Genomic DNA, 10,804 nt, shown 5'->3' with positions numbered 1-10,804 from the left:
CGAGCGAGAGAACAGAGAGAGATAGAGTCACTGAGAAACAGAGAGAACAAAAGAGAAAAAGAGAGAGAGAGTCACTGAGAAACAGAAAGAACAAAAAAGTGTGTGTGAGAGAGATATATAGAGTAAGAGAGATAGAAAGAGAGAGCAATAGGAAAAGAGCACGAGAGACAGAGAGGGATGGATAGAGAACAAATGAGAGACAGAAAGAAAAATATAAGCAAGAGAGAGACAGAGAGAGCAAAACAGAGAGAGAGGGAGAGAGAGAAAAAAATAGAGAGGGAGAGAACTGGAGAGATGTACAGTATATGCAGAGAGTGAATGAGAGAGACAAAGAGAGAGAGAGATAAAGAGAGAGAGAGACACTGATAAACAGAAAGAACAATAGAGAAAAAGAGAGAGACAGACAGAGCTAGAGAGATATACAGTATATGCAGAGAGCGAGCGAGAGAACAAAGAGAGATAGAGTCACTGAGAAACAGAGAGAACAAAAGAGAAATAGTGAGAGAGAGAGCTAGAGAGACATACAATATATGCAGAGAGCGAGCGAGAGAACAGAGAGACAGATAGTCACTGAGAAACAGAGAGAACAAAACAGAAATAGTGAGCAAAAGAAAGAACATAATAGAGATAGAAAGATCTACAGTATATGCAGAGAACGAGCAAGGGAACAGAGAGAACAAAAGAAAAATAGTGTGTGTAAGAGAGGTAGAGTAAGAGAGATAGATAGAGAGAGCAATAGGTAAAGAGAGCACAAGAGACAGAGAGGGATGGATAGAGAACAAATGAGAGACAAAAAGAGAAATATAAGCAAGAGGGAGACAGAGAGAGCAAAACAGGTAGAGGGCGAGAGAGAACAAAGAGATAAGGAGAGAGCTAGAGAGATGTACAATATATGCCGAGAGCGAGAGAGAGAACAGAGAGTCACTGAGAAACAGAGAGAACAAAAGAGAACTAGTGTGAGAGAGAGAGATGGAGAGAGCTAAAGAGATTTACAGTATAGGCAGAGAGCGAGCGAGAGAACAGAAAGAGAGATAGAGTCACTGAGAAACAGAGAGAACAAAAGAGAAATAGAGAGAGAGAGCTAGAGAGATATACCGTATATGCAGAGAGCGAGAGAGAGAACAGAGGGTAACTGAGAAAGAGAGAACAAAAGAGAAATAGTGTGTGAGAGAGAGAGAGAGAGATGGAGAGAGCTAAAGAGATATACAGTATATGCAAAGAGCGAGCGAGAGAACAGAAAGAGAGATAGTCACTGAGAAACAGAGAGAACAAAAGAGAAATAGAAAGAGAGAGAGAGAGAGCTAGAGAGATATACAGTATATGCAGAGAGAGAGAGAGAGAGAGAGAGCAGAGAGTAACTGAGAAACAGAGAGAACAAAAGAGAAATAGTGAGCGAAAGAGAGAGAGAACAAAAGAGAGAGGGAGAGAACTGGAGAGATATACAGTATATGCAGAGAGCGAGCGAGAGAACAGAGAGAGAGATAGTCACTGAGAAACAGAGAGAACAAAAGAGAAATAGAGAGAGAGAGAGAGAGGGAGCAGTAAAACAATATCAGGGAGTAAAAAAAGCACCACATCTGTCAACAGACATCAATACGGATGAGGCTCCGACTCGCCGTCTGGTTTAATTAGCTCCTCTGGCAGTACGTTTTAATCACGCCTCATTCTCCGACATTTCCTGCGAATTATGGAACAAAGCCATGGCTGCTCTTTGATAAGTGAGCCACGTGCATCAGGACCGGTATTCTTCACCAGCCTTAAATTATTTTGCCGATTTTTTTATTTTTTTTTGCGTAGCCGTGTAAATGAAACCGCAATGAGTGGAGCGGTGTGTAATTCAGGCCCATTCATCTTAGTCTGGATCTGTGGGCAGATTAGAGCTGGATTGATGAGCATCCAATTCCACCATGCAGCTCCGTTAACCCTCGGTGGGAAAAGAAAAAGAAGAAGGAAAATCAAGGCGGTGCGTCGGGTAACCATTAAGGAAACTTACGGTAATGATCCGCATGAGCGAAGCGCTGGATACGTAGGAGTGCGCGTCATGCTAAAGCACTTTTCCACCACATATTAAGGAGCGATTTTCCTCATGAATCTTCATTGACCTTCTGAAAGATCAGCTCCCTCGCTTCATTTCTCCGCAGGCTGGCAGTGGTTTAAGCTCTGCTTCAGCCTTGTTTTTGGTTTTGCTTTTATATTATAATTAATATTGTTTCCGGCAAACCTCCACCCAACATCAATAGAGACAACTTCAAGCCTTCCAAACACTTACTTTTATTTATTGATTTTTTTTTTTTTCTAATGGAAATCTGATGATTTCCTGATGGGCTGTGGGCTTATATTTATTAGTAAAGAAAACTGCACAATCCTCTACAAAGCTTCTACCCTGGAAACAAGACATGGTTATGATATGGTTGGGTATGGAGGTGTACAGGGTCTGTATGACATCCTGCAGCACATTTACTTACTTACAGATGTTGCAGCTGAGCCTGTAGATCCTGCCCTATACTTATAAAGTTTGCTAGGTTGCTAAAGTTGGTTGGAAATTGCTTGATTGGTAATAAATCCGCTGACTGGACAAACCAAGTAATTGATGCAATCTGGTTTTAGAGCACAACAGTTCTGGTGGAAACAGGAGAGTTGAGGTGCACATTGAATTCTGCGTGATTTGATCAGCCGTGGTTTTATGTTTTTTGGATACAATCCGGGTTAGCACCCGAACATCCCTTTCAGACAGCTTCCTCTTACAGCGTCCACAGTTAATCCTGTTGGATGTGGTTGGTTCTTTCTTGGTGGTATGCTGACATTACCCTGGATACCGTGGCTCTTGATGCATCACAAAGCACTATTGATGGATTTCAAACCAAACCTGTATTTGTCACTAAAGATAAAACAGTGCAAAACAATCCAGGTTTCTCCTTCTCTAAGTCCACCAATAGTGAGGCAGTGGCTGACAGACTGTGAAATCAACACCCTATCTCTCCTAAAAGAGTTAATGATTAATTAAGAGAATTAGTTCATGCCTTTTGCTCGTTCAAAGACGTGCAAGGTGTACTTTTCTAGTTGTTATGAGAGCAAAGGCACTGTAGCTTGCCATCAGAGCACAGTTGTTGGTCTTGCTCTCTGTGGGTGGGTACAGAAGATGGCGCTCTTTCTATCCCCTCATCACTCCTAGGGTGATGTGGATCAGCACAAGGCTGCGTCTGTGAGCTGATGTATCAGAATCATATTAGAGCCGCTGCTCTTTCTTCCTCGCATTAGAGTTGTGTTAGAGTCGCTGTGATGCTACTCGGCAATGTTTAAGCATCAGCAGCAGTTTTAAAAAAAGAGGCGGAGTCTGACTTTACATGTGTCGGAGAAGGAGGCGTGTACTTTGTTTTTAGATCATTTGAGAGTTGTTTTGATGAGCCCATGATGTCACTCTTCAGAGGAGATTCAAATAGGAGAACAACTTGCAATTGGCCACCTTAAATACCTTTTCTCATGATTGGATACACCTGGCTATGAAGTTCAAAGCTCAATGAGGTTACCAAACCAATTTTGTGCTTCAGTAAGTCAGTAAAAAGTAGTTAGGAGTTTTCAAATCAATAAAATGATAACAGGTGCCCATACTTTTGCACCGGTCAAATTTTGGTTTAATGCATATTGCACATTTTCTGTTAGTACAATAAACCTCATTTCAATCCTGAAATATTACTGTGCCCATGAGTTATTAGATATATCAAACTGAAATGGCTGCTGCAAACACCCAAATATTTAGAACTAAAAATGATTAAGATTAATAGGGGTGCCCAAACGTTTTCATATGACTGTAATGGCAGGATTCATTACGTTTTGTACATAGAATAAACAGCAAAACACTGAAACAGAAAGCTTCCACACAACCCTCCCCCAAAGATCAGACATAACACTTTGATGAGTTGTAAAGATGAGCTGTATTGTTTTACATCTGTTTTATAGGCGTGTTTAGTTTTACCGGCTCGGTAACGTTGTCTCTACGCCACAGCAGACAGGTGCAGCTCTGCTAAATGAAGTATTACATAGCTGTTGGTGCAGAGTGTTTCCAGCAACTGATTGGATTATGTTGGGGTTGCGAGCTGCTTTAGGATTTCAGATTCTGCAACTTTCTGTCGTTCTGGCACCGGTTATTAGCGATGCGGAGGATAAAGCAGGATTTGATTGCGTGGTTCTGAGGGATACAGTGGAATTTAGTGAAGGAAAGAAGAAAATAACAAGACAATTTGTGTTCCATAATAAAAAAAAACACTTCAAAAAGATTCTGAATGAGGATATGCGGTATAGAGTAGTAAATACCTTAAAAAATACTAATACTAACACTTCCTATGAACCCTGAATTCATAATGCATTATAAATGTGTTTATAACGCATTATATGACATGAATAATACCCTATAATGACTGTAATAAGGTCGTATAATAACTCAAAAGTACTTACAGCAACATTTATAACACATTATAAATTACAACAGTAAGGGATTATAAAGAAAAGGCTTATATCTGTTCGTAAGGACGTTGTACAGTGCAGTGTTGTAATGCACTATAACACAGATTTGGTATATTTTGGTATAATGTATTATAATATGCAGCTATGATTTCTCAAATTAAGCTTTTATAGAAGTGCACACAAGTAACACATTATAAAGCCTTATATACAGTCATTACTGACTTTAAGGTAAGTGAGTTTTCATATGCTTTTTAAATGTAAAGTAAATGTTATTATGCCTCACTATAATGTCTTATAGAGCATTGAGTTAGTCTGGTAAGTCTTTTCTGGCTTTAAGTGAAGTGTGTTTTAAACGTGAAGTAAATGTTGTTATGCCTCACTGCAGGCATCTGAAAAGGCGTTTGAAAACACAATTCACTTAAAGCCAATAACGAGCACTCATAATGCTCTATAAGACATTATGGCGAGGCATACTAAAATTTACGTCATGTTTAAAAAGCATATGAAAACTCACTTTACTCAAGCTGTTACACACTTATATAAAAGCTTAATTTGAGAATTCATAGCTGCCTATTATAATGCATTATAACAAAATATACCAAATCATTGTTTTAGTGCACTACAACACTACATTGTACAATGTTCTCATGAACAGATATTATAATGCATTATAAGCCTTTTCTTTATAAACCCTTATGCTTGTAGTTTTTAATATGTTATGAATGTCGCTGTAGGTACTTATGAGTTATTATACAGGCTTATTATAATCATTATACGGTATTATGCATGTCATATAATGCATTATGGGTAACACTTTATAACAACTTTTATTAATATACTTTAAACTAATGATAATTAGATGTTCCTTAAAATGTGAAAAATAATTGTTATTAATCATTAGTTAATGATATATTAATGAAAGTTAGTATAAAGTGTTACCGCATTATGAATGCATTCATAAGGCGTTATGAATACAGTGTTCATAGGAAGTGTTATCTTGTTTGTTTTTCTATTCATGAGGATTCACACTCATTACATATTGCCACTTGCCTTCAATTCCTTATATAAAAAGGAGTGATCCTATTCATATGTTGTACCTGTGCAGAGTGTGATGTATGAAGTGTGATATGTGTGTGTGTATGATGGGGAAGATAGGATTAGAAATGGAACAGAACCAAGCGGAACAGTATAAATAAGCTGGGCGTGGGCTCTGAGTGAGTATGGGTTTTTGTACATTTCTTTTTTACTGGTATCCAGTTGGGTTTCCCCAGTTGGGTCCCATCATTAAAGCCCACCAACTTACGCCATACTCACACCAGGCAATCTGTACCATGCCAAAGCTTGGTTCCCTGTTAAAGCTGTTGGTTTGACTAGTGTGTTCACTCACAATCATTAGCCTGCTTGAGGAGGTGGGCTGGAGCACAGCTCAAAATTAACACTAGCCTAACTTTTTTATGGACTTGGGTGGCACTTAAACGGTGCAACAGATGGCAGAGGTTGCAACATTTAAGGTGCAACAGAGAGATAAATTAAAATGAAATCAAAACAAATAAAATGTACTGTCACCCCTGGCGCTGTAAGCCATCTAACTCTTCCACACTCAGCTCTGCCTGTGATCTCTACTCTGTAAACCCGGATAAGTTGAATTTACTTAAAAAATTTGAGGATACCGGTTGCCTTAAAAATGTTAAGTAATGGGTTAAGAAAACTTAAGTTAACATAACTTAGAACATCAAGTTATTACAACTAAAGGGGAAGCTGATTTAACTTTTTTATTTGTGTTATATTGTAAGACTGCACTGTAAAACCCAATAAATTGCCTAAACTCAAAACTTTTGTTGTAACCGATTACCTAATAAATTTAAGTTCATGTAATATATTTTTAAGTACAGTGAATTTAACAAAAACATATACATATACATTTAAAATGAATATTTTCCTGAACTTGTATTTAGTCTTCTTTCTGGTTTCATTCAACTATTTTTTTAAATACTCATAGAAAAGTAGATGAAAGAAAACAGTAAAGAATTAAAAGTACTGAGAGCACAGTGAGAACACAGAGTTACTGCAGCTCAGTAAATGATGCTCGTTCTACAGCTACAACACAGAGACCAAGTATTTAATCATAATATGTGATCTACAAGTTTACTTAACCTAGCCTGGGAGTAATCACAGCAGGGGTGCAAATGTACAGGATGTACAGTAAAGTGACAAGTGTCCAGGGGTGCAAATAAACAGTATATACAGTAAAAAAGGCAAAAGAGTCACAGGGTGTAGATGTGTAGGGTCTTTTTCCAGTACAGATAAAAAAAAGCTGTGATTAAGAAAGCATACGAGACTCATTAGTGTTTTTTTTTTTACATTTTAGATGTAAAAGACAAAATGTCTGTTTTATTCCATTTTGAAAATCACATTAAAACTGTATTTCGAATTAATCAAATTAATTGTAAAAAAAAAACCTAAATGTCCCAATTCTTAAAAGGTGCAATTCACCCATTACACTTGAAAACAAGGAATAAGGGTCCAAAAGAGAAATGGGATTTCATTATACCATACAGTAGTATAATTTCTAGCAAAGCTGGCACATCTGGCAAACAATGTAGGACAACAGATATGAAAAAAGAAAAGTGAGAGGAATAACTGTGAAGTGAGGAAGACAAAGACAAAACAGGAACAAAACTCCCACAACAAAATCATTGTTATTAATCACAAATTCATTTTCCCTCCTCCGTACGATGATTCCGATTAATTCCTTCAGAAGATCAAAGTATTACCGCGTCCTTACCTCTCTAATCTCTTCAGCGTTCGCAGATTTAAACGGAGCCGAGTGTCAAACCGCACAACAGAACGCCAGCTTGACTTCTTCATAAAGGCATTAGCCGCGTAATCTGCCTCTTTTGTCTGCGCCGCAGGTGAGTGGCGCGATGGCGCTATAATCACTTTTGAAGTTGGGAAGCAAAGCAGATTATACCAACATTTACAATTGACGGCAGCTGAGAACACTGTAACCTACATCGGGTTGGGTTATCGCTTCAGCATCGCGCCAGGCTGCGGCTGGAGCCGACCGGCGCCGCGCACCAACCGGATTAAAACCCAACGTTACTGGCCTTCTGTTCAACCGCTGACCTCACCTGACTCCACCGCTGAGAAAATATGATCAAGAAAAGTGAGTTGATGAAGGATTTCACGGCGGACAGCTGGGCGGCACAAGACTTGGGCAGATTAGACGAGCTGTTTGGCTGTCGGCTTTGTGCTGTAGAGCTGAAGGAGTTTATGAGGTGAAGCGCTTCCAATTTAGACCAAAAACGGCGGGGAACAGCAAAGATGTGTCAATCACTCAGTAATCACACATTCAGATTGCTTATGATGTAAAACTCAAGACAAAACAAAGACGGTTTCACCTGTAAGCAAATATGTTGGGACAGCTTGAAGTATTTTGATTGCACTGTGCTGTGAAAAAGTATTTGCATTTTGAAAATTTCTTTTGTTTTTTTTGCTTTTTTGATTAACAAACTTAACCCTTGTGTGGTGTTCATGTTTTTGTTACTCGTTTACTTTGTTACTTGTATTTAATTCAGCAAAATTAAGCAATTTTACATTAAAATGCTTTACACATGCTTGCTTCACCTAAATTGCAAGCAATATAAACAGCTTACATGGTTAATATTTGCCCTTTACCTTTCTTATGTTACATTTCTTTCAAAAAGTGCTACTCTTTTTTTATTAGTTTTTTAATAAAATGTAAAAGAAAATGAATTAAACTCAAGATATGAGTAGAAAATTTGTTTAGTTTCAAATTTACAAATGAAGCAATGTTTATTAGCCCTTGGCCAAACATACTGTGTGTAATATAAATGTGTAGGGGGGGGGGGGGGGGGGTGTACAGTGTGTGTTTATCGAAAATGTGTTTTGATATATGTTTTTCACAAAAAATGAGCCAATGCCAATGAGTTTTTTAGTATCATTTGATGAAAAATGAAAACGGGTCCCACAGACCCGAACACCACACAAGGGTTAAATACAATTATATTCATTAATTTCACCTTTGACTCTTACTCACACTATATACTGCAGAATGAATAAGTAATGCTGAAGCTACATTTAGCAATTATCAATCATTACTTAATTTCCTCATGGTGCCCAGTGCAAACCCAATGATGATGCTGTATTTTGCGTGATCCATTGTACTGTAGATCAATTAAATAAATAAATAAATAAATAAATAAATAAATATCATTGCAGTAAACCCCCAAAAAGGAATGGCTCAAAATAAAAAATAAAAAGAGTTCTGGAACATCAAAGTCAAAGCAAGGATCTTATTCTTATTAAGATGCTGTTGAATGATAATTTAAAACAGGCATTACAGCAAGAACATTTCTTTCCGCTGAAAGAATTCTGCATGGAGGAATTGGAAAACATTTTTCCCAGTCCATACCAGATAGGAGTAGTAGATGGTTAAAGGAAACTCCAGCTGTTACATTTTTTGTAATATCTTCTATCTGACAAATTTATGTTAAATGTTTTAACTTATATGTTTTTTTTTTTTTGTGTCTCTAGTATGAATGTTGAGGGACGATAGTAATCTGGCTCTTGCTCATAAATATTCATACATGCATTCAACATATCACCTCTGATTGGCTAACAGCACGTCAAAGCAGAGAGACAGAAAGCAGTAAGAAACGTTTTGCAACGTCATATGTTACTACTTTACATCATGTGTAATAACGCCCTGCTAAGTGCAGTTCAGCCTATACTGACCTAGTCTTAGAGTCTCTGTAAAACACCAAATCCACCGGACATCCTATTTAAACCAATAAATACTTACACACAGAGGTGTGTAGTCCAGGTCCAGATAGTAAAAATCCACCCTGGGGTTTTGTTCTTAACATAAACCTACCTAACTCAACTGTACATTTGTTTCTTAGCTCTAAATTACTGGTTAAAGCATATTCACACTGATGTGTTATTCGCACAAATAACACAGGAATGAACTGCATGCTGTTCCTAGCGCTGTAAGTTGTCTCCTATGAGACTGATGAGATGGCGTCGTTGGCCGGTTTCAGCTCTGCCTGTGGGCGGTCCCGAGCCGAGGTGGGCGGGACCATGAATACTATAATCTACGGGTTGATGTAGACACGGTGCTTTTCCTGATCGACTTGCAGACAATGAGGAAGAGTTTCATGTGCAACTCAGAGAGACCTACTGTATTTCACTAAGAACAAGAAAAACTGTATTTTAGTGGAAGGAGACCTTTAAGAAATGTATGAATTAATGGACAGTAAAGCTCTTTCTGTCGTCGACCGAGAAAGTGAGCTTTCACCGAGCTTCTCAGAGAGGCGAGTGTGTAAAACAGCAGTGGACATGGCCGTTAGATTAGGGCTGAGGCTGTTCTTCACATGTCCAGCACTCAGCCAGACTCCCACTGAGCAGCCTGTTGAAAATACTCTGGTTTTGGGCAATTCTATTTTAAGATTTTGTGAAAATTGACTCTCCTTTACTGCCACCAGCTGCCATGCTCAATTCTGTAGCGGGAGTCAGAGACCCCGACATCAGAGAGAGAGAGGCTGCTTAAGACTTCATGTTTTCCACATCAGCTGTAATGATGGCCGTCTCAGCCAGTTACAAATCACTCGTATAATTACCTGACATTCTGGAGCTGCGAGAAGAAGCCAAAACTCTGTCAGAGGCGCTATATTCTCTGGTATAATCGACACGGCAATAAAATCTACACCTGATATCTGTCTGAGCCATGCTGCCGGCCTGGGGGTTGTGTAGGGTCCAATGAAATCTGTTGTACTTTTTGGCATTATTTTATTATTTATTTATTTATTTTTTATTTTATTTTATTTTTTTGTTTGTTTTCTTTTAATAGTGCTGTCAGGTGATACAAAAAAAAAATTGGTCCCACTTTATAAATTTTTTTTTATCTCCAAGTACTTTGTACTTACACACTAACAATGCATGTAACTACAGTGTAATTACTAATGAAGTACACATTGTTATAGATTAATTACACACGTACAGGTTATGTAATTACACATGTACCAGGGTAAGTGTAATTACACGTATGTAACAATCTATAATCTGTATAGTACTTTGCTTTACAGTTCGCTAATAAGTGGGTAATAATATGGTATTTTTATAGTAATAAGTTGTATTTATTCATGAATTAAGTATCAATTAATAAATCAGTGATTATAGAGTAAACAGAGCAAAACAAGTAAGTAATGGCTCGTAAAGTCATGGTAACAAGTTGTACTTATTATTAACTATTTTCTTAATGTTAAGTTGTTACTAAATAACAAATCAGAACTATGTGAAAGTATGTAATTGATTTGTAAAA

Source organism: Astyanax mexicanus, chromosome 16 (assembly GCF_023375975.1).
Source record: "Astyanax mexicanus isolate ESR-SI-001 chromosome 16, AstMex3_surface, whole genome shotgun sequence".
Lineage (NCBI taxonomy): Eukaryota > Metazoa > Chordata > Actinopteri > Characiformes > Acestrorhamphidae > Astyanax > Astyanax mexicanus.
The sequence above is the reverse complement of the archived record's forward strand: the minus strand, read 5'-3'. Positions refer to the sequence as shown.